The 23,676-nt window shown below is 41.9% G+C and overlaps 1 long non-coding RNA gene across 1 annotated transcript in view; it reads right to left on the minus strand.

The window, feature by feature from the left end:
* The window catches only part of LOC147366908 (uncharacterized), a 1,139,839-nt gene that overhangs the window by 1,037,021 nt on the left and 79,142 nt on the right, over positions 1 to 23,676 (minus strand). Inside the window, exon 6 of the long non-coding RNA XR_015169575.1 lies at positions 9,972 to 10,072. This is a non-coding gene — a long non-coding RNA (uncharacterized LOC147366908). The remainder of the gene's footprint in view (positions 1 to 9,971; positions 10,073 to 23,676) is intronic.

Raw genomic sequence — 23,676 nt, forward strand, 5'->3', positions numbered from 1 at the left:
CCGGGCTGCTGGTGCTGGAGTCCCACTTTGAGTAGGGAGGTCTTAGATCAAGTGCTTTGGCTTTGGAGCTAGACAGATTCAACGCTGAATTCAGTGACTTACTGCCCTCGGGATACTAGTTAAGTTCTTTAAGCCTTTGTTTTTTTCACATGAAAATTAAAGGAAATAGTAATACTTGTTCATCCTTCTTCCTGTAATTGATGTGAGTTTCAGGTGAAAATACACATGAAGGGGCTCTGGAAGCTCTAGACTACTTGTACAAATGTCAGTTATTACTACTGACTCCTTTCAACAATACTATTTTATATGCTAAGTTACTCCCAGATTTTGCCTTCTGATGCCTTTTGCAACATACTGCAGAGCTGAGGAAAAAATTCCAAAAGGCTGTTATTCTTCCGTTTCCCCATCAAAGGGCAGTGATAGAACAGGCTGAGACAGATTACCTGTCCTGTTTTTAAAGAATTCTGAGGGAGGGAGATTCTACTACATTTCTTGCTACACTGTTTAACCTCAAGGGAAAGGAAAATTTTCTTGGTTAACTGCTGGGTCTATGTGATCCCTACAACCAGCTGATTAACAAAATCATCAGTTGTGTCATGGATTTAGTAAACATCTAAGAAGACAGGTTGCATTTTTTAATCTCTTTCAATACATGTTGCTCAATTAAGTAGAAAAAGCATAGGCATTACGGTCAGGAATATCAAGTTTAAATCTAGAGCCTACAGCTTATAATTATGTTGACCCAAAACAAATTGCTTCACCTGTGTCTCAATTTGTTCATTTGCACAATGGGACTAAATTGTTCCCAACACATAGTATTCTGGGGAGTACTTGAAGAAATACATAGTTTCCAAAACGTAAAAGACGGCCAGTATATATTAGATCTGTCCCCTTTATTCTGATTCTGTATCAGAAGACAAAGAACAAAAATTATCACCTTATAAATATACTAAATATTAGTCAAAGTGAAAAATACTTTCTATGTACCTAGCACTGCAGTCCGAAGAAGGCAATGGCACCCCACTCCTGTACTCTTGACTGGAAAATCCCATGGACAGAGGAGCCTGGTAGGCTGCAGTCCATGGGGTCGCTAAGAGTTGGACACAACTGAGCGACTTCACTTTCACTTTTCACTTTCATGCATTGGAGAAGGAAATGGCAACCCACTCCAGTGTTCTTGCCTGGAGAATCCCAGGGATGGGGGAGCCTGGTGGGCTGCCGTCTATGGGGTCCCACAGAGTCAGACACGACTGAAGCGACTTAGCAGCAGCAGCAGCACTGCAGTCAGCATTTTAAAAGGATCCTCTCATTTAATCCTCACACAGGACTTTCACTATTACTACTCCTGAGTTAGAGATGAGAAATCTGGGTGATAGAGAAGTAGTTCAGTCTGTCCCCACAGCTGGTGGCAATGCCAGGATATGAGGTCCAGAGGAAGCTAAGTCCAAGACCCTCACCTTTATTCATGCATCCCTGACTCTGATGCTTGCCCTGAAACTAACCCTATCCACAGAGGCAGTGCATAATTCACTGCCAGCCGTCTCTTCCTCCCACTCTCAGGATAACTCTGATGTTACTGTCTGGCATGCAAGCTGGTGCAGAAGACATGACATTTTGGAGTTGATCCCACAGACTGTTGTCAGCCATTAGGACATTTTTATGGAAGAGTCACAGGCCAATGGACATGCAGCAGGGAGAACAAAACAGCAGATCTAACAAACAGGGAAATGACCAGTATGTCAGTATCACCTTGCATCCCTCCATAAATACTGCATTAGATACACACACACACACACACACACATATATATACACACACACACAAATGTACACATATATATTGCATGTGCTTCTTAACTGAAGAGATGAAAGACCAAATTAAAGGAAAACTTTTAACTACACTTGTCCCTCGGTATCCATAGGAGATTGGTGCCAGGAGCCACCACAAGTACCAAAATCTGTGGATGCTCAAGGCCCTGATATGAAGTGTCAGAGCACAATGAATTCAGTCAGCCCTCTGTATCCCCAGATTTTGCATCCATGGATTCAACCAACTATGCATCCAATTTCCGATCGGCCTGTTGGTTGAATCCACAGATGCAAAACCTGCAGATACAAAAGGTGGACTAAACAGTTCTTAAAGCATATATATGGAATTTAGAAAGATGATAACAATAACCCTGTGTACGAGACAGCAGAAGAGACACTGATGTATGGAACAGTCTTATGGACTCTGGGAGAGGGAGAGGGTGGGAAGATTTGAGAGAATGGCATTGAAACATGTAAAATATCATGTATGAAACGAGATGCCAGTCCAGGTTCAATGCACAATACTGGATGCTTGGGGCTAGTGCACTGGGCCGACCCAGAGGGATGGTATGGGGAGGGTGGAGGGAGGAGGGTTCAGGATGGGGAGCACATGTATACCTGTGATGGATTCATTTTGATATTTGGCAAAACTAATACAACTATGTAAAGTTTAAAAATAAAATAAAATTTAAAAAAAAAACACACAATGACTGGTCTCAGGCCATATGAAGGTTAGGAGATTTGTGTTTAAACAGTAAATCTCTGAATTCCTTAGATCTTCCTTCTTCCTACAAGGATGACTTCATTCTAACTTCTCTCAAGTGACATTTAAGAAGAAGAAAAGTGAAAGCTTTTAACAAAGGTAAATTTTTATTTTTACCAAGACATGGAGAAACCACTGTAGATATAGATTAATTTGACATCACTGAGGTCTCAAAACTATATGCAAAGAAGCACAGGGGCTAGTGGCCAGGTGCCCAGACTCAGAATTCCAGTTTTTTGACCAACTGATGAATTGGTGGATTGACTGAGTGACTGATTACACTAACATTTATTGTGAGTTGACCATGCACCATGTACTGAGCTAAGTACTTAACATCTTCTGCTTAATTTAATCCTTCATAAAATGTTGTAAATTAAATGTTTTTATTATCCTAATTTACAGATGAGGAAACCAAGTGTCAGAGCCAATTAGGTACTTTCTCAAGGAATAGTTAATAAGATCACCCATCTCTGACCAAATCTAAAGGTTGAGCTTTTAGCCACTCTTTGACTTTCTATTTTTCATTTTCTTCTCTTTTCTTAAGCTTATATGAGACCATAACACTCACATATGCACGTGTGCATGTACACACATAAACATACACTCAAAGTGACCCCAAAGTCACTGATTCAAGCTCAAAATAACATACGGTCTTTTTAGCTTCATTTTCACTCTTGTTCTAGAAATGGCATATAATTACTTTCTACTTACCCTGCTCGGCTCTAAAATGCACCAACAGGGAAACTTTCAACATCAAAGAGTTGCTTGAACAAACTGGGAGATTGTTACTTTTGTGATTTCAACACATTGAGGCCAAATCCAGTACACACCATTCACAGCCACACAGACCACGCCCCCTCCCAACTTATTGTTCCATAATCCACACTTCCTGCCTTCATCTCTAAAATGGGGAGATAAATTCCAGAGACTAGCTTATGGCAAAGGAGCGTACCTAAAATTTAGTGGAACAGAAGATACGAAAATGTTTTCAAAACTCTAAGAGCTGTACAACAATAAGGCAATCCTTACTACGTGCCATGTACTACACTAAGACATTGAAATGAAATTTCTTAGTTAACCTTCCCAAAGTCACTGTGAGGCAGAAATTACTACAGGAAAGAAAGTTCCAAGCCAGAGCATTCAAATAACCTGCTCAGGACCACACAGCTAGGAGACTAGAATGGAAGCCTATGCCCCTTATGCTGCATACTTCTTCTTTCAGGAATGACTACTTCAGTCCCACCCCATCCCCCACCCCCCAAAAAAAAGAGAGAGAGAAGAAGAAGAAAGCAAGGGATTGTGAGAGTGTGCCTCCATTTCTACTGTCTTATGTTTGTTCTGAAGTAAGTCTAGTTCATGTCAGGCTTAGCAGCTTGCACTATACAGTGGTTTTCAATCCTCTATGCCTATCAAAATCAGCTGCTGCTGCTGCTAAGTCGCTTCAGTCGTGTCCGACTCTGTGCGACCCCAGAGACAGCAGCCCACCAGGCTCCCCCATTCCTGGGATTCTCTAGGCAACAACACTGGAGTGGGTTGCCATTTCCTTCTCCAATGCATGAAAGTGAAAAGTGAAAGTGAAGTCGTTCAGTCGTGTCCTACCCTCAGCGACCCCATGAACTGCAGCCTTCCAGGCTCCTCCATCCAAGGGATTTTCCAGGCCAGAGTACTGGAGTAGGGTGCAATTGCCTTCTCCTAGAGCGCTTTAAATAATACAGACAACTCAGTCCCTCCCAAGAGATTCTAATTTAATTCGTTTAGGGGGACTCCTGAGCATCAAGCTTTGTAAAAGCTCCCAGGTGATTTCATTGTGCAACCAGAGTGATAAACCATTGCCCGACACCATCAGAGCCCTACGAAGAAAAAAGTCCCCACATGCTCAGTTCTGGGCTCTGAATGCTCCCTTCCCAAGTGAGAAGCCAAGGGGAGGGGAGGATGGGGGACAGGAGAAGTGGCTGAGAATTGATGGAATCCAATATTCATTGGTGCATTCTGAATGGCAACTTTCCTGGCAGATACATTACCAGTCATGTCCCAGCCATAAAACATAGAGCTCTCATTTCCTCCACAGCCTTATATACTCTGAGTGCTTTTCAGCGTTATTAACCTCCATGATCAAAATAGATAGGGAGGCTGAAAGCCAGGGAAAACCTCTTTACATCTTCTGAATTGCAAAGCCACAAAGTGAGAAAGAAGTCAGCCTGCATGCGAGCATTCCTGCTTGAATCAGATGAACCCAAAGCCAGACAAATTCACTTGGTGTACATAATAGGTTCAGGAGGGCTGTGGATTTAGAGAAATAAATGTATCACAATTAGACTCATGGCCATTAGTACAACAGCATGCCTGTTTGAACACTGCTCCATATAAATGGGACTATCCTGGCTCCTTTTTAGGCATATTTCTATGCAAAAGCTAGGATATGTAAACAAGGTTCATTCAGGGCTGCCCAGCATCTAGACTCCCCTCTTATTTGGGCAAGTCACAGAATTGATAGGAGGTAGAGTTCACTGCTTGCTGGGAAAGTCAAAGAAACACAGATAGCCCCCTCTCTCTCCTCCCAGGAGGCTAAAGTGTGCCCAGATGACTTGGCATAGCCAATCAGATGCCCCCACCCCATGCTCCTACACATCTTTAAGTGAAAAATGTGGGCTCAGTCCAATTATTTTTACCTTGGTTATGGCAGATTAGAGGATCCAGAAGCATGGAAGCAATCCAGCAGCATGATAACTGACCACTGACTATGGAGCCAGCAGCATTGGACAGCCCTCAGTTGACAAACAGGATCTCCCTACTCCCAGCCATGACCATACCTCAGCCATGTCTTGCCTCCCTTGATTAGTACCTGACCTGTTGTCCAACCTTCCTGGATTCCACGAGCTGCTCAACCACCTTCCAAGAAATCCCTCTTTTCCTTAATTTAACCATAATAGGCTTCAATTGTTTCCAACCAAGAACTCTATTGCTGCTTCTGCTAAGTCGTTTCAGTCGTGTCCAACTCTTTGCAACCCTATGGACAGTAGCCCACCAGGCTTCTTTGTCCATGGGATTCTCCAGGCAAGAATACTGGAGTGGGTTGCCATTCCCTTCTCCAGGGGGTTTTCCTAACCCAGGGGTCAAACTCGCATCTCTTAGGTTGCTTACACTGGCAGGTGGATTCTTTACCAACAGCACCACCTGGGAAGCCCAAGAACCTTACTGATACAGGGTAATATAAGGGAATCTAATCACTGCTCCTTTAACTACTAGTTTTCCAGAAGTTACCCATATGGCCCTGAACCCTACAGATGTTTATAACATGGCAATGTAACTACAAGCTCTTCTCCAGGTCCTAATCCCTCACTTGGAAAAAATCAACTCTGAGCAAGTTTCTTTCTATTTTCTTTTCTCCCATTGTGGGAATTCTGGATGCAGCACACATGAGTAGTGAGTCACATTAAGCCAAGATTTAAGGAGCAAAAGTTAATTTCCTTGTCTGAAGGATGGGAGTAAAAACAGTGTACAGTTTTGCCCGGAGGTCATAATAGAGCAGAGAAGCAATAGCACCCCACTCCAGTACTCTTGCCTGGAAAATCCCATGGATGGAGGAGCCTGGTAGGCTGAAGTCCATAGGGTCACTAAAAGTCAGACACGACTGAGTGACTTCACTTTCACTTTTCACTTTCATGCATTGGAGAAGGAAATGGCAACCCATTCCAGTGTTCTTGCCTGGAGAATCCCAGGGACAGGGGAGCCTGGTGGGCTGCCGTCTATGGGGTCTCGCACAGAGTCGGACACGACTGATGTGACCTAGCAGCAACAAAGTGCATGAAGCAAGCTGTTGAAATACTAAAATTTAGTATTCCATTTTTGACTAATAGATAATCCTAAACCCTCTATCATATTTGTTCTTTGAATGCAGTACAAGTGTACCACATCCAAAATTATCTCTAAACATTTTTGTCTGACATCTTTTCTGCGGGTGGGGAAATAAAGTGTTTTGATCTGAAAGATCTTTTCTTGGTAACTGAATTGAGGGTGGGATAGGAAAAGCAATCCAAACCTCATTTTTCAGCCTTCTGCTGTACTATATAAGTGTGTCAAGCTGCATTTCAGATTAGGAGTCCAAGGAAAAGGTTATCATGGATCAGCCAAGGTGCTAACTTAAATGTCACCAAAGGAGTCAAATCGGGAGGATGCAATATCCACTAAGCCAGTAATTTTCAAATTAGAGACCATCTGCTTCATGTCCACAGTCCCACATGATCACTCCCAGACTCCTTACTGTCTCTACTAGTCATTCATATGTGACAACTGGCTCCTGACTGAAAGGAAATATGGGAGAGTTGAAAAAAACATGGGGTTCAGAATCAAACAGACCTAGGTTTGGAGAGTGCTTCTACTGCTATGAGCTCTATTATGATCTTCAGCAATTTCCTTAACCCTCTACAAGTCTTAGTTTCTTCTTCTATAAAATGCATACATAAAATTATGTAGAATGCGTGGCACAGTGCTTGATATATAGTTAGTGAAAACAGCTGACCCCATTCAGATAGGGTACTTGAGGAGGCTTAAGGAATACCAAGATGCATTCATTTATACAAGACACATTTATTATCTATTCACCATGTGTAAAATTTTACAGATAGATACATATAGATAGATTTACATATACACACATGCATACACACAAAGATAAATAAAATGAAGAATATGACCTCAATAAAAGCTGATGATTGAAACACTGTCTAGAGTTTATACTCATCAGAAATACATCTGATACAAGCCCTGCTTTCCCCATCTCCTCAGAAAAGAAAATCTCTATACAAGCCCCCACACTCCCCAAATAAACACTTGAATTCCTCTCCTAAAAATCCAATGATGGCTATTTTCTATTTGATCTACATGATTCAGCCTAATAATCCCCTTATCTACATTATGGATTCTTATATATCCCCTCACCACCCCAAGGAGTACCAGGAACATGCTACTAATGTTTGGCAACTGGCTCTCTGCAGGGAGAACAGCCCTAACTTGCCCTGTTTGCCAATTCATGTGGTGTAAAGACTACCACCATGGCTGATTTTAAGCTACCAACATGATGTCACTGAACACATAGCTGGGAAGAGATACACAGTTTCACAAGCTGAAGACCTGGCAGCAATACACCACAGTGGCCCCATGTAAGGTCAACCATTCTTTTAACTGTGCCTGCTATACCCAGCTCTGCTCTACCAAATGTAGTCATTTGGTTCTATGTCTATCCCATCTGATTCCAATAAACTGAAAGCTCCTTGATGGCAGGAATTTTACCAGTACTTTACTGTTACAGCTCCAGCACTTGACACACTCCCTGACCCAGGGAAGGTCCTCAGTGAATGTTTTGTGAGCAAGTGATGTCATGGGAAGCTTTCCATCCTCTTTGGCACTCATGCCCTCTTGGAGAGATAATAAACAGGTCTTACTAAGTTCATCAGGTTTGTCTTTAACTTCTCAAACACCTCTTTAGCTTCTCAGCATCCTTTCTCTCTCTTCCCCTTTCTGATCATGAAGTATGAGCAGGAAAAATTCTAGAAGCAATCATCAGTACCTCAAAAACAATTGTCTTGTTTTCACAAGCATGTCATGGCTTAGCACTTCTGGGCAATGATTCCCTGACCTTAGTTAAGGTAATTTTAATGACAATAAGGAGGAGAAAATGTGACAGCAGTCTCTTACTTTGTATGTATGAGGAAACAGCTTTGTAGAAATCTCTCTTCTGAAAATGACATTTCAGTATTTGCAAATACTCTCAGGTATCAAAAGCTATGACATTTTAAAATCCATGTGTTTTAACCTGAACTAAGCACAACTGATCATTCACTAAATTCACTTTTCTGTCCTGAAACACACAAGTCCAGGAAGTCATCAGTTCAACACAGTCCCTTTTTTAAAGGCTTGTTATCTACCAACTACCAAAGGGTCTTGGAAACTCCCATTTTAACCATCTCTTCCACAAACCCAAACTATCCTCAAGCATGTATCCTTTCATGCAAGTACTATGTCTCTGACAGACAAAAATCAAATCAGATATTAAGTGCTAAAAGATATAATTTTTTAAAGGAACACTGGTAATAATAACAACAAAGATGATTAACATTCCAACCACTTTCTATATGCCAGTCATCAAGGGAACTGCTTTATGTAAATTTATCCCTTTACTACCTTCCATAGAGCAAGGGAACCACTGATGATGTAAACAGTTGCTACTTAAATATCTCTGTAACTTTCAGTGGGTTTTTTTTTTTTTTGGACTTTCCTTACATAATGCTGTCATTTCAGAGCTCTGTTGCACTGAAACCATGCAAGATTTTGTGCATTTATGGAGGATAAATTTGCACACTCCACTCTTCAACTAGCAAAAGCCAGGCCAAGCCCTAGGAAGCAATAATTTAAGGCATGACATGAAGTAATATCCACATGAATGGATTATCTCATATTCAATCACATTTGTTTCAGTATTTATTTAATTAAAAGCACACTATATTTATAATGGCAGCCTCTGCCTTCCAAGATCCATAGCCTTATTTCCTTCTGGAAGCACTCACTGAAGAGGAACTTTAAGTACTTCTCTTCATAGCCAAATATATCCTATTTTCATTAGAGGCTCCTAAGCACACAGACATTCACCATAACCTTATTGATAATTGCACTTGATTAACCACAAACTGAAATGGAAGGAGGATTGAATGCTTTTTATTAATTAACATAGTCAAGTCAAGGAAAACAGCCTACATGAGGGATAGCTTGTATAAAAATAATTGACTCATTAATCTTAACCATATGAACATGCTCACATTAGCAAGGTCAGTCGCTAGAAAGGATTCAAGCTGGAATAGCACATTCATGCAAGTATGGTTTTGCAGTTATTTCATTTGGACTAGTGTGGAATTCCTTAGAACAGTGAAGGTTTTCAGAAGGACACAGGCACACACAAGGCAAAAGTTTCATAATGGAGATCTGGGGTTCATGCTTTCAAGTTGTCAGAGCACTGGATGGGGAAGCCAATTCCAATTTTTATGCCAGCACACAGGTAGCATTTGCACCCTAAAAGCAATCCCCTGGGTACCTGCTTCCTCATGTGCGATACTGTAGCTATCACCACCAAGCTCACCTCAACAGCAGCAGAAGTGCATGTGTCAGGGGCTGCAAGCCAGACAGACATTGCATCCTGGGGACTATAACCGGTCAGGAAGGGGGTTTGGGGGCACGGGAGCACTTAAGCCTGCAAAGCAGTCATTTAAAATAATAACCAAAGGAAGTACTTCTTCATACAGCAGGTGGTAAACATGTGGAACTTGTTAATCCCAAAAAGCTGAACAAGCCAAGAAATGTAAATAGGTTCAAGAAGGGTTTAGAAAAATTGTGGACATCCGATCTCTTACCGCTTGTCAAAGGGAGGTTGGAGGTGTCTGGATGCATTCTCAGCTTTTGAAGTTGCAGAGGCAGTTGCTACACTCCTTTATAAAACATCTCTGGCTCCAGCCTGTTCAAAGGAAATAATTGGTGGAGTGAGCCATTAGATTGACCCAATATGGCATGTCTTTCACTCTTGTATTCTTAAAAGTAGCCTCCACGGAGCCCACTGATAGAGGTTATCAGAGACTCTGGGTTCTTGCACTTGTTGAGTGATGAGAGCTATATGATGGCAGAAAAATCTCAAAACCTTCATGAACGCATCTGTGAAACAAGCTTGATTAGACTCCTCCTCCCTACAACACAACAGTGTGGTTGTGAGAATCAAGTGAGAAAATGCTTTCTAAACTATAAAGTGCTGTGTACACATTGAAGGTACCAATTTTTATAATCCAAATAATCCTGGGTGCTTCCTGTGCAGGCAAATCCTAAGAGTGCCACACCCAAAAGAAAGAAATCAATCCTGAAAAAAGTGTAAATGATTGTGACATAACTAATGTCTAAAGGACTCTCTCTTCCTCACCACAGTCCCACAATCTACTCATCATCAGAGCTCCTCCAGATCTGTTCTCTCCATCTCCACCAGGCTCCAGACCCCTCGACCTGTCCTGCTCCAAACTCTCTTTTCGAGATTTGGAAAACCAGTTCAGGTTGTCTTCCTATCACCCATTATCCCCAGCAGCAAAACAAAATCCAGGAACTGAACAAATTAACAGAAAGATGTCATATCCAAGAATATTTGTATGTTCATTTTTTGCTCCTCAAAATTATTTCCAACCTTAGAATGCAGTAATATAGTACACTTTCAGTATCTCATGTGAGAAGTGTGACCTTCAGGATTATGCTTATAAGGTAAACATCCCAAATCCACAAGTGCTCTCTCAAGTTCCTGCTGGTCTGCACACACTGCTGTAGTGGCAGGGCTCAGGGAAACCCACATCACCTTATAAAGGCTACAATTCCTGGGGATCACCTAAGACGACACTCTTAGACCTCACCATCATGTCTGTGTCCCCACCACAACTTGCTTACGTGAAGGTGCCAGCCAGTTACTCTGACCTTCCTCTGATCACAGTGTCCTGAGTTCTAATTCAGCAGCTTTGGACTAGAAAGAACCAGTATTTGAGTCTTAGTTCCACCACTTATAAGCTGTGACACTTTGGACAAGTCACTTATCCTCTGTGGACTACTGTTTTCTTATCTAGCAAACAGGTATTTTAAATATACATACCTCCCACTGAGACTAAACAACATAATGCATGCAAAGCAAAAATAAAAAGACACTTGCTCCTTGGAAGGAAAGCTATGACAAACTTAGCGTATTAAAAAGCAGAGACATCACTTTGCTGGCAAAGGTCCGTATAGTTAAAGCTATGGTTTTTCCAATAGCCATGTACAGATGTGAGAGTTGGACATAAAGAAGGCTGAGCACCAAAGAACTGATGCTTTTCAACTGTGGTGCTGGAGAATACTCTTGAAAGTCCCTTGGACAGCAAAGAGATCAAACTAGTCAATCTTAAAGGAAATCAACCCTGAATATTCATTGGAAGGACTGATGCTGAAGCTGAGGCTCCAATACTTTTGCCACCTAATGCAAACAGCCAATTCACTGGAAAAGACTCTGATTCTGGGAAGGTTGAGGACAAGAGAAGAGGGGGGAGACAATGGATACAATGACTGGATGACATCACTGACTCAATGGATATAAGTTTGAGACAACTCTAGGAGACAGTGAAGGACAGGAAAGCCTGGTGTGCTGCATTCCATGCGGTCTCAAAGAGCTGGACACGACTTAGTGACTGAACAACAAAGACAATGAAAAGCACATGCGTGCTGGGCCTGGCATACAGTAAGTACACAATAAATGGCAAATGTGACTCTCATAGATCCTGAGGTTCTGCACAGATCTACAGGTGCTACAGAAAGTGGGAGCATGCCTGGTGGTGTGAAAATAACAGCTACAAACAACAGGCATAGTTCATCAGCTCCAGTGATACAAGAAATAACTATCCAGCAAAGAACCAAACCACGGACTCATTCTCCCAACGTTCCACCTCAGCTGGCTGTTCAAGATACTGGAAAACCGCTTTTGCTCCAGAGAAGACCATACCCTGGATCTTCCCCTGGAGTCACTGCAGCAGGTGGCATTTATCTTGTCTCCTACAAACTGTTATTCCCTTCAAGGATCACTGCTTGTCTAAGCCACATATTATTTTCTTAATATTCTGGCATTGGTCTCCCTCTGATTGTCACAGGCTCCCCTGTAAGCAGATCACTCTGGGCCTATTAAACACTGTATTTGTTTAACAGCCGAAGAGTTGCTGTTTGAACATGCTGTGAAAAGGAATATTTTCAATGAGCAGCATTAGAGGTCAGTGCTTAGAGAGTCTCATTACTTTGAGAGAAGCCCATGACTCTCTCACCCACATCCCTCACACCTCAGGGAGGGTGCAAGGATGGAGCCACAAATACCCACCAGGGAATCCTTTTACCCAAACCACACAACACTTAGATCTTTCAGAAACTAAGTTTTTGCCTTCATTATCTGAGTAACTCAGGAATTATCATTTACTTTTCTCCAAGAGAAAAATAATTATTCCCATTGTAGCCAGTATTGTAAAATATTTCATGAAGCCAGAGACCATTTTTCTTTTAGGAACAGTGAGATAGTGGGTAAGAAAACAGCAGGAGTGAGTGGGGATTAATTTCAGTATCTCACAGCCATTTATATTGATTTTTCCCAAGTTTGTACAAAAGAAAAGATTTCCCAGCTGAGCTGAGATCAAAAGTGGTGCATTTAACAGGATCCTGAGGATCCAGAAGGCCATCTTGTTTAAATACCTTTAAGATTCTACAATATGATTCTTTAAACCTTGTGTCTACAAGAGGGCAAACAGTTTATCCAGGGAGGGGGGCGTATAAGGGAAGACTTCTAAAAAGCCACACTAGGAAACCCTGCAAGATGGTTCAGGGAATCAAGGCACAGTTGCTTCAGGTAACAAGCCATATCCTTCCTGTTCTCTTTCCTGCAAGGTTTGGAAGGTCTGCAAGCACTGAGAAGGAAGTGGGAGATCTTGAATACGGGGCAGTAGGTGTCACAAGGGAGCCCCACAACCTCAACTCCTGGAAAGTAGTAGCTCCATTTTCAGAGGCTGGATTATCAAAGAAGACAATTTGAGAGTGTTGCCAGCATAACAATGAGAACAGTTTAAGTAAGTTTATTTAACACCTGCTGCTGGAACACCAGAAAGCTCCATGATTCCTTGATCAAGAAACAGCACCAATATCAAAGGGTCCTAGGGAAAATGGAGAAGAGAATGTCACAAGTCTAAGTGGTTAAGTATCACAAGCACTCAGTGAGTCCATACTATATATAAGATACTGTATTAGGTACTTAGAGGCAGCAGAATAAAGGGGAAGAGGGCACTAAGATTTGCACCAAAAAAACAAAACAGAGAGAGGACAACTGTTAGGGAGGAAGAAACTGAAACATACATAACAGACTTGTTAACAAATCTGCAAACAGGCATTACAAAAAAAAAGTCTTGGTAAACTACCGGAAAACTTCAAGGAGGCTGATGAAACTCAAGTTGAGTTTTAAAGGAAGGTCAGGAAGAAAAAGAAAATGGCAGAGGTGATTGTGTAGCTTCTATACAGGTTGCCTGGGTAGATACTGATGTCACTGACCAGGATAAAGCAACATAAGGAAGCAACTCTGGGAGGCAAAGAAGTCCAATTTGAGGTGACTGTGAGCTCCCTCACTTCATTCATATGATGATATCCAAGGGATATTTGCAAATTCAGGTCTAGGTATTGAGAATCCTGGCTTGCACTCTTTCTCAAATGGTGTGTGTGAGTGTATAGACCAGTAATTCAGTGTGCAGAACTGTTGTCTGGACCCACATAATGCAGGTGAAGTGCACACCTTTGCTTCTTGCAGATCAAGCCTGTACAGCATAGCCTTCAGTCACTACCCTCTGATATTATGCTTTAACATGGGGGAATTTCACATAAAAGACCGTGTCTACCATTCCAGCAATGTGGCAGGAAAAACTATTGAGATCATTTTAATATTGTATTGGCTTCTCTAATAGGCCTAATTTAAAAAAAAAAAAAACAAACTCAGAAAATAATCCGGCCCCCACTCCCTACACAGCCTCCTCTGAGTCTGTATTCTAAGTCGTGAGAGTGGGGTGGGGGGGAGAGGGGGGTTGCCATGGTTTTAGTGGAGAGGGTCATGTGAAGGCTTCCTAAAACCTTATTACAAGGAAGAAACACCTAACAGATGGGCAAGGGCTGAAGTTTGACAACGGTTTTGTGAAACAGAAAACAAGGAAGGTCCCTTTCAGACTGAGGACACTTTAGGAACCACAACAATTCCTGGAGAACTTCTACTATGAATCCAGGGAAGGATGAGAGGAGGCACCCAAAAGACCTTAATTTCAGCAAGTGAGGCTGAGTGAGAAATGTTATAAAATGCTATTTGAATGGAAGGCATTATTACTGCTCAAATGTCCATTGCCTTTTCCCCACTAGCAACTGCTCTTAGGAAACTTTCTTACTTAAAACATTCACACAGGCAGATAGAAGCTAAAACATAACCCTCTCAGCTCTTCTGTCTTATTAAGAAACTTCTGGCATGAATGAGCAGGTGAAAATGTGACTGAGTAATGTCACCACATCTATTAAAGGACACTTGGCGAATCCATTGTTGATCTCACTGGTTGAGTGCATAATAAAGATACTAGTGAGGTTGGTCATGGAGAAGCCCTCAGGCCCAAAACAGGCAAGGACCTATGCAGTCTCCTTTTTTTTTTTTTTCATAATAATAGCAGAAAGTGAAGAGGAACTAAAAAGCCTCTTGATGAAAGTAAAAGAGGAGAGTGAAAGAGTTGGCTTAAAGCTCAACATTCAGAAAACGAATATCATGGCATCTGGTCCCATCACTTCATGGCAAATAGATGGGGAAACAGTGTCAGACTTTATTTTTTGGGGCTCCAAAATCACTGCAGATGGTGACTGCAGCCATGAAATTAAAAGATGCTTACCCCTTGGAAGGAAAGTTATGATCAACCTAGATAGCATATTGAAAAGCAGAGACGTTACTCTGCCAACAAAGGTCCGTCTAGCCAAGGCTATGGTTTTTCCAGTGGTCATGTATGGATGTGAAAGTTGGACTGTGAAGAAGGCTGAGTGCCGAAGAATTGATGCTTTTGAACTGTGGTGTTGGAGAAGACTCTTGAGAGTCCCTTGGACTGCAAGGAGATCCAACCAGTCCATTCTGAAGGAGATCAGCCCTGGGTATTCTTTGGAGGGGATGATGCTAAAGCTGAAGCTCCAGTACTTCGGCCACCTCATGCGAAGAGTTGACTCATCAGAAAAGACTCTGATGCTGGGAGGGATTAGGGGCAGGAGGAAAAGGGGACGACAGAGGATGAGATGGCTGGATGGCATCACCGACTCAACGGATGTGAGTTTGAGTGAACTTTGGGTGTTGGTGATGGACAGGGAGGCCTGGCGTGCTGCGATTCATGGGGTCACAAAGAGTCGGACACAATTGAGCGACTGAACTGAACTGAACTGATGACATACAGACCTGGACACAACAGCAACTAATACAGGTATACTGTGGATATATGTACATATTCATATACTATGTATATATTCATATACTATAAAAACATAATTATTTAACATAACAAATTTTTCCCATTCTGCTTCAGGTTGTCTGATAAGGGTCTTGAAATTCTTCTAAATTCATTTTCCAGTTGATTAGAAGGAGAGGTCATTGTGGATGAATGTCTGTGAGAGAGTGGATGTGTGTGTGAGAAAGAGAGACAAAGATTTGTGTCAGTGTTTCCCTAACGGTTCTTACTTACCACATTCTCTATTTCAACTTTAAGATACTGTGTGCTTTATAGGTGGTACTTCTGCTTTCAAAGTCCTCCTTTCCCTACTGGTTATACTTTCATGGGAAATTGATGGAGAGGGCCTTAGATAGTCATGGGTTTCCTACAATACCAAAGGATTCCTATAGTATCCTAAAAGCAAAATGAGGAACGTGAAAGGTACAGCTGCCAGGGAGGTATGGAACACAAATCTCTCCTCTTACACACACACCTTCATTCCCCACCCCCCACCCCTGCCCACTTACAATCAAAGTGGACTTAGGACAACAATTCCAGGACCCTTATCAGAAGACCAGGAACAAAATGGAAAAACTAGGTCGCCCTGCTGCTTCGAGCTCTCCCCGGAGAGCTCCGTGCCTGCCGACTGCAAGTGTGCCTGCTTCTATTTCTGCTCTTCCTTCAGGAGGCCCCTCAGGGCTTGGCTGCTCTGTTCCAAGAGTACACAACCCAGGGCACTCTGGCAACTTGCTCCAGTTTCTATACCAGACTCAGCATTTCTATATTGATAGGCTTCCTCCCAAATCCATTTTCCATCATTAAGAGGTCTGATACTGGCCAGAAGAATCTGCCACCCTGGTTCCCTCTTCCTGCCAAGACCCATCCATTCAGTATTTACAGTGAAAAAAACAAGAGACATGACTACAAAATCTGCAAACTGTAGAATTAGTTACGTATCCACATAAGGAAAAGGTTATTAACCTTTCTTTTCATACAACCTCATCTTGAGAAAGTTGAAGGCTTTCTCTGAGTTTGGAGTCTTACAATAAAGCCAGTTGTTTCTGACTCTCTCAAGAAAGACAGACATCTCACCTTAAGGACAAAATAAAAGACACCTCTTGCTAAAGAGGGAAATTGACCTTCATGCAGAGAACATCAGATCTCATATTATTCTGCACTTAAGACTTTATTCAAGTCTAATTGCATGCCAATCAGCCTGTCTGTCAACAAACAGTGTTGGGGGGCTGGGAGGTGGGGCGGTGGGCTAAGTTTAGCTCAGAGTTGCTAGGCTGGACAGGCACAGGCAAAAGATGACAGCAAAAAAAAAAAGCTGATGAAACAGACTGTTTTGCTGAAAGAAAGAAAGCCCTAAGCAGGAGGAAAGAAGAAAGCCTGTGGGTGAGACAGGGCAGCCTACCTTCCAACAAACTGTCCAGGTAAACAGCCACACAGGGAGCAAAGGGCAGCTTTCACAGGGCCCAGCAGCTGATTTCACATTTAAATATTCACTCAACAAATAGTCAAGGGAAAAGACTTCAGAGCCACTGTGAGCCAAAAAGATCAATCTATCTTCCCTTCCATCCTTCCAATCCTCCTTCCTGTCCTCCTTTCAGCTTCTCTACTTGGAAAAGGAAGGACAGAGCTGGTGTCAGGAAAGTATCTGGGCTCCACCCATGAGCTCAATATATTACAGACCCAACTTTGGAATTGAGCTTTACATCTTGTTGTTGTTTAATCTTGTATCTGTGACCAGAATCTGAGACTGGAGCAGAAAGCAAAGTGTGTAAACTCTGTAGGATCTTGTCCTAAATTTTGCTTTTCAGAGGGGTGAGGGACAATTGTCCAGATTTGATATGTCTTGTGCCAGGTTCTTGTGAGTCTGAGTGAACTCCGGGAGTTGGTGATGGACAGGGAGGCCTGGCGTGCTGTGATTCACGGGGTCGCAAAGAGTCGGACACAACTGAGAGACTGAACTGAACTGAACTGTGCCAGGTTCTTTGGGACCTCCTAGTATACGTAGAACAAGGCCTCTGAAAGTGGTGAGAATGGGAGCTGGGTGGAATCTAATCAGACTGGCAGATTAGCTGTTTTGCTGCCACATGCCTCTTTCACATGAGAATTCATTTAATCCTCATGGCAGTTCTCAGAAATACTTATTATGATGGTTTTAAATCCCATCTTGTGTATCAAAGCCATGAGAAATTAAGATTTTGCCCATGAATCAACATAATCATGACAAAATCTGAATTCCCTTGGCCCTGAAACCAGTGCTTCTTGCCTACACCGGACTCCCATACCCAGGAAGAAAACCTCTCTTGGAGGATGAAGAACAGCACTGTATATTGTGCACAGAATTCAATTTAAATTGATTACGTGTCTGAAGAGCCACACGCCTGCCTGATAATAATTTGCCTTCTCTACTGTACTCTGTAAGCAATAATTTATGGGCCTAAGAAAGCTGACTTACACAACTGAGCAACTAAAAACCCTGCAATTAATTTTACACTTGTGCCATGCTTCCTGCATTTCCACTTTTGTCTGGTTCTGATTTTCTACATCCTGTTCCCAAGCTGGGACTCATTCAAAACCAAACACCTTCTTTGTAGGTTCTACTCAGCTTCCCACTTTCAGCCACCTTCAGAATCCTGAGAAATCCTTGTTCCATTATTGCTGGAAGTCCCAAGGACCCTGGCACACAGTCTGATAGACTGACAGCTGCCCCCCAACCCCAACTCCTCCAAAAGGTAAAATTTAGGGCAGGATCCCAGGGAGTTTACAGATTTTGCTTCCTGCCCTTGCTTCATAGGTTCTGCTCCCGGATATAAGATTAAGCAACGGCAGAAATTCCAGGATTCTGGAAATACACTGTCAACTGGGATGACATAAAACAGATGCGTGGAACTCGGTTTCTTATGGTGTCTGGTGGAGAAGTTAAAGATTTTAACAAGGGATGGGAGAGGGGAGGAGGAATGGAAGAAATAGAGGTATAGGCCAGGAACCAGCTGTCTTGAAACCTTGGTTTGGAAGCAATAGTTAGAGAAGCATGCTGATATCATATTCCTTCATCTCCGTTAAAAAGCAGTAAAATTTAACGGTCCAAGAAAAAAAGCATACAGAATATTATTTTTCACTGGCACCAGGCTGACTGTACTGTTGCACTTACAACTGGCTTGGAAATGAGAAAAACCTGAATTTTTACCTTTCTATTACTGCTCTGAACAGATACGAGGAAATCTGAGTTCAAGCGCTTAAGTTTTCTGTTTATCAGGGTAATGGAATAAGTGCAGTATTTATTTTTAAAACACGAAATCACCTAGGCCTTATCTGGCTGAGAGTATTCTAACAGTTATAGTGATAATGACAATTCAAGTGTCATCGACTCCTGACACCACTTGTTACTACAGGACCACAGTTCTTCATGAAATAATGTCTTATTATCTCCTTTATTTCTGGGAATCCCCAAGGAAGGTCTTAGATGTGCTCGCAAATCAGTCCATTCTTCCCAGGAACCTCTGTCACTTCTACCTCCACATCATAGCCCTCAAGGTGCCAAGCCCTGGCCTGTGGTGATGGAGGGAAAGGATGATACTCACTCCTCTGCCATGAGACACCTGCTCAGATGAGCCTGAAAACAGTGTCACTCTGCTCTCCTACTTTTTGCTGTTTTTAGTGGAATAACTGCCATATTCTACCTGCATCCCTCTATCTCCATTAAGCAGAATTGAATCCTGAGGTTGGGCCAGAAAGAGACAGACAGATTTGAGTGGCAGCCTTCAGAGTGTACCCAGGATGTCCCTTTCCTCTGATGATCAAGGCCTGGTTACACCAAACCAACCTCAGCATTACCAGTACCCTTTTCCCAAGAGGCTCCTCAGTACCTTAAAAAGATAAGACTTTCAGCAAACCCAGCTCTCACTTACCAGACGTTCACTCATTCAATAAATGTTTACTGAACCCCAACTTTCTAAGGCACTGGTTCTCTTCAGATCCTATACAAATCCTAGGTGTATTCACTCCTTCCAAAATGCAAGGGTCTGCCAACAGTCATCAGTAACCATAGGGATGTATTTCCAACTATATCACCATCTGAAGGAAAGTAATATTAATCATTCCACACTCATGTATCTCTTTTCTAAAGAAATACCCAGAAGCCCACAGGCACAGCTATACTTAGAAAGCAGCAATAGGTTTTTGGAGAAGTAAAGTAATCCTGCCAACAAAAGACTCCTCCATCGCAATATAGAAGACAGAGCTGGCATTACTGTTAATGAGTAGGCATTATCAGATTTACACACATATATGACAGCACTAAAGTGACTACAGAGTCTGGAGAAGAATTTTGCACAAACTTATACAGTGAAGAGGAAGAAAGAACAATTACAATTTCTCTTATCTCCCTTAGAAATAAATGGCTGTACCTTGTAACTATCTCCTGTACATCTCAGGGAGGAAGTGATTTCAGAGATATGTATTTACTGCTCCAAAGGCCAGAAGGCCCATGATTTTGCATCATAAGACCAAAAGGTCCAGTCTCTTACTGAGCCTATTATACTTTCAAAGAGGCACTCCCAGAAGGGGAGAGTGGGGGGACAGTCACCTGTTTGTTCCAAGAGACTTCATCATGTTATCATTATGAAGCCTGAGGATCTGAGGGATTAGAAAAGGGACCCATGTTACTGAGTGGGAAATCACTGGATTTATACAGGGATTGTGTGGGTCTATGCTGAATAGTTTATACAGGGTATTTGTAAAATATCATACTCAGATTTTTTTCCAAAAGAAGAGCATTTTGCATTAAAAACTCAGTTCATCAGCAGGTTGCTTACTGTCATCAAACAAAAAAGCAAGTCTCAGTGGGAAATAATGGTTGGAAATGGAGATAGAGGACATAGGGCTTAACAAGCTAAGAAAGACAAGGAATGATACAAAAAGATGGCTGCTGCTGCTGCTAAGTCACTTCAGTCGTGTCCGACTCTGTGTGATCCCATAGATGGCAGCCCACCAGGCTCCCCCGTCCTTGGGATTCTCCGGGCAAGAACACTGGAGTAGGCTGCCATTTCCTTCTCCAATGCATGAAAGTGAAAAGTGAAAGTGAAGTCGCTCAGTCATGTCTGACTCTTAGCTACCCCATCGACTGCAGCCTACCAGGCTCCTCCATCCATGGGATTTTCCAGGCTAGAAAACATTAAATACAAATTTTGTCAGTTTCATAAGCTTATCAAGAATCAGCACTCCGTTCATGACATGCAAGTGTGTGTGTGACTGTGTGTGTCCCCATAAGCTCAGGCATATGCCACATGTGCTTAGATGAATACATTTTTATCCTGTTTAACATTTTACGGTGGCATAATGTAACAAGGTGGTAATGTTTTGGTTTTTCATTGTGTTTGCCTTTTTTCTGTTCTGTAAGAATGAGAAGGAATGAATACTATATGTAAATTAGGTCTCAGTATTTTGCTCTGGCCACCTTTTCCCTCACTTTAGTACATCTGCAGGGACCAAGGCAGAGTTGTTTTAAAATAACATCTTTTTCAGGATTTTGTTAAAAATCTCTACCTCCTTAGCTGTCTGAGTCAGCCAGAAAGTTCTCTGTTCAGTCATGGGCATGGTGTGGTGGGGAAGTGCAGGGTCTTAACAACTCCAAACAACAGTTCAGATGCTGCCCTTTGAGGAAGGAACTGGGCTCTTCTTAGAGTCAAATTTTCCATGGTGCATCCTGAATGAGAACTCGAACGTGAAGCAAGGCCAATTCACATGGTCTGCAAAACTGCATCAGTGCAAGGTATTCAGTTTCGCTTTAATTTTTGGTCTTGGCTATCACTGGAAATAATACTCGAGTAGATTTCTTTTTTTTTTTTTTTTACAAGCCTGTTTAATCATGTGTTATTACCTTACATGGAACATAGGACTTTTGCAGATGTGATTAAGTGAATGATGTTGACCTTCTAAAACTCTTCCAAAAAATTGAAGAGGGAATACTCCCAATTCATTTTACAATACCAGCATTACCACCATACCAAAGCCAGATAATGACACTACAATAAAGAAAATACAAGCCAATATTCCTGATGAATTTTAAATGTAAGCATCCTCAACAAAATACCAGTAAATCAAATTCAACAGCACATTGAAAGGATCATACACTATGATCGAGTGGAAGTTATCTTTGGGATACAACGATGGTTCAACATACGTAAATCAATTAATGTGATACAACACACTAAGATAATGAAAGATAAATTCATATGATCATCTGAAGAGAAGCACAAAAAGCAATTGACAAAATACAACATTTCATGATAAAAATTACTCCAAAAGTGGTATATAAGAAACATATCTCAACATAATAAGGACCTCATATGACAGTCCACAGATAACATCATACTCAAGAGTGAAAAGTTAAAAGTTTTTTCTCTAAGAACAAAAGCAAGATAGATGGGAATAAGATGGAGGAGGAGCAGTTGGACATGTAGCACATCTCTCTCCATGGATACATCAGGAATACACCTACAGAGACAGTGCTTGCAGAACACCAGCCAAGAGCAGCAGAAGTACCTGACCATCAGAAAAGAATATATAGAACCACACAAAACTCAGTAGGATGAAGGAACAAGAGGGAAAAACAGGAAAGTTAGTAGACTAGACCTGCCCTCAGCAGGTGGGGGAATTGAAGCAAGGGTCCAGTCCCCACATCTGGGCAATTGCTTGGGTCAGGGGAGAAATATTTGAGGCTGAGAGTGAAGCAGCTGACCAGTGACAGCATAAATGGAATGAGAATCACACAGGCAGTTCTTGCCACAGTCATACATACCCCGGACAGGGACACATCAAGCCTTAGTTTGACTCTTCCATTACAATTTAGCCTAGGTTTTGGTCTCTACCAGAATGAATAGACCCAGCACCCCTCAAATTGGACCATTTCAGTGTGTTCTGACTTGTGTTTCATTCTGCTTTCAAAAGACAAGCTCTCCAGCTCCAGCTGCAAGAATTATCAGCTAAAGGCAAGCTGTGCTAGCTGATGAGCATGGCTCTGCTGGGTCTCCTCTCACCTCAGCTGACACTGACTGAGCAGAGAACAGTTACCCGCTCACTCTTCCCACTGCATTGAGCACTTCTGTATCAAGAACTGTTGTTGAAATGTTTTTCCAAAACAAAACTTTCAGGCTTTGAATTCTTGTTGGCAAATAAACTCTAATGCCTAGCAAAGCACTCCCTACACTTTCTGTTAGCACAATTCCTTTCTGGAAACCAGAGCACGAGGATTTGCAGCAGGGAGGTCACAGCAGTGTCAATTTTAAACATTACCTGTAGCCTATTGAGGCATAACGTATGTGGGAGTTTGAAGTAGAGGATACAGTCTTTAACAAAAATTGTGCAAACCCAAACTCATCCCTAAAAATAATTTTCTAAACAAATCATCTAAATCGGCCTATGACCATTTAAAATTTTTTGACATTTAATATTTTGTTAGAACAAGTTATATATGTGGTTATCTGTGATTATATCTGAGTAGTGGGATTATGGAAGGCAATTTTCTCATCCTTTTCTATATTTTCATCAACATAAAACAATGCATGCATTTTTGTTGGGAGTTTTGTTTTTGTTTTTGTTTTTTTTAATTTTAGATGTTTGGAGGCACTTTGTTTATTTTTATCTTGAGGATGACTAGCTTTCCCAAGGCTCACTGCCTCGAGCTGTCTTTCAGTCTGGGAGACTCGGTCTTAGGAGTCACCTGACGCCAGCAGATATTCGATGCACCCAGTTGTGGCATACACCGCAGCTTTATTGCCTTTTCTGGTTGTAATTTAAGAGAGACCTCAAATCTGTTGAATCAGATACCCAGGGGCAACTTGGAAAGGAAGAGGCTCACTGGGTTTATTGCGCTCGCTGGCAAGAGGGCAGAATGACTGAGCGTAGCCAGGATACACAAAAGGCAACATTTTTATATGGGGATCGGCAATTTAATTTGTCTTTGTATTTTATGAATTACATGCAGAGATGTATTGCAGGGAAATACATGGGCATTTTTGAAAGCAATTAATTAAGC

This window comes from Bos grunniens, chromosome 8 (genome assembly GCF_055505025.1).
Source record: "Bos grunniens cultivar Pamir isolate PY7600 chromosome 8, Bosgru_T2T1.0, whole genome shotgun sequence".
In the NCBI taxonomy this organism is placed as follows: domain Eukaryota; kingdom Metazoa; phylum Chordata; class Mammalia; order Artiodactyla; family Bovidae; genus Bos; species Bos grunniens.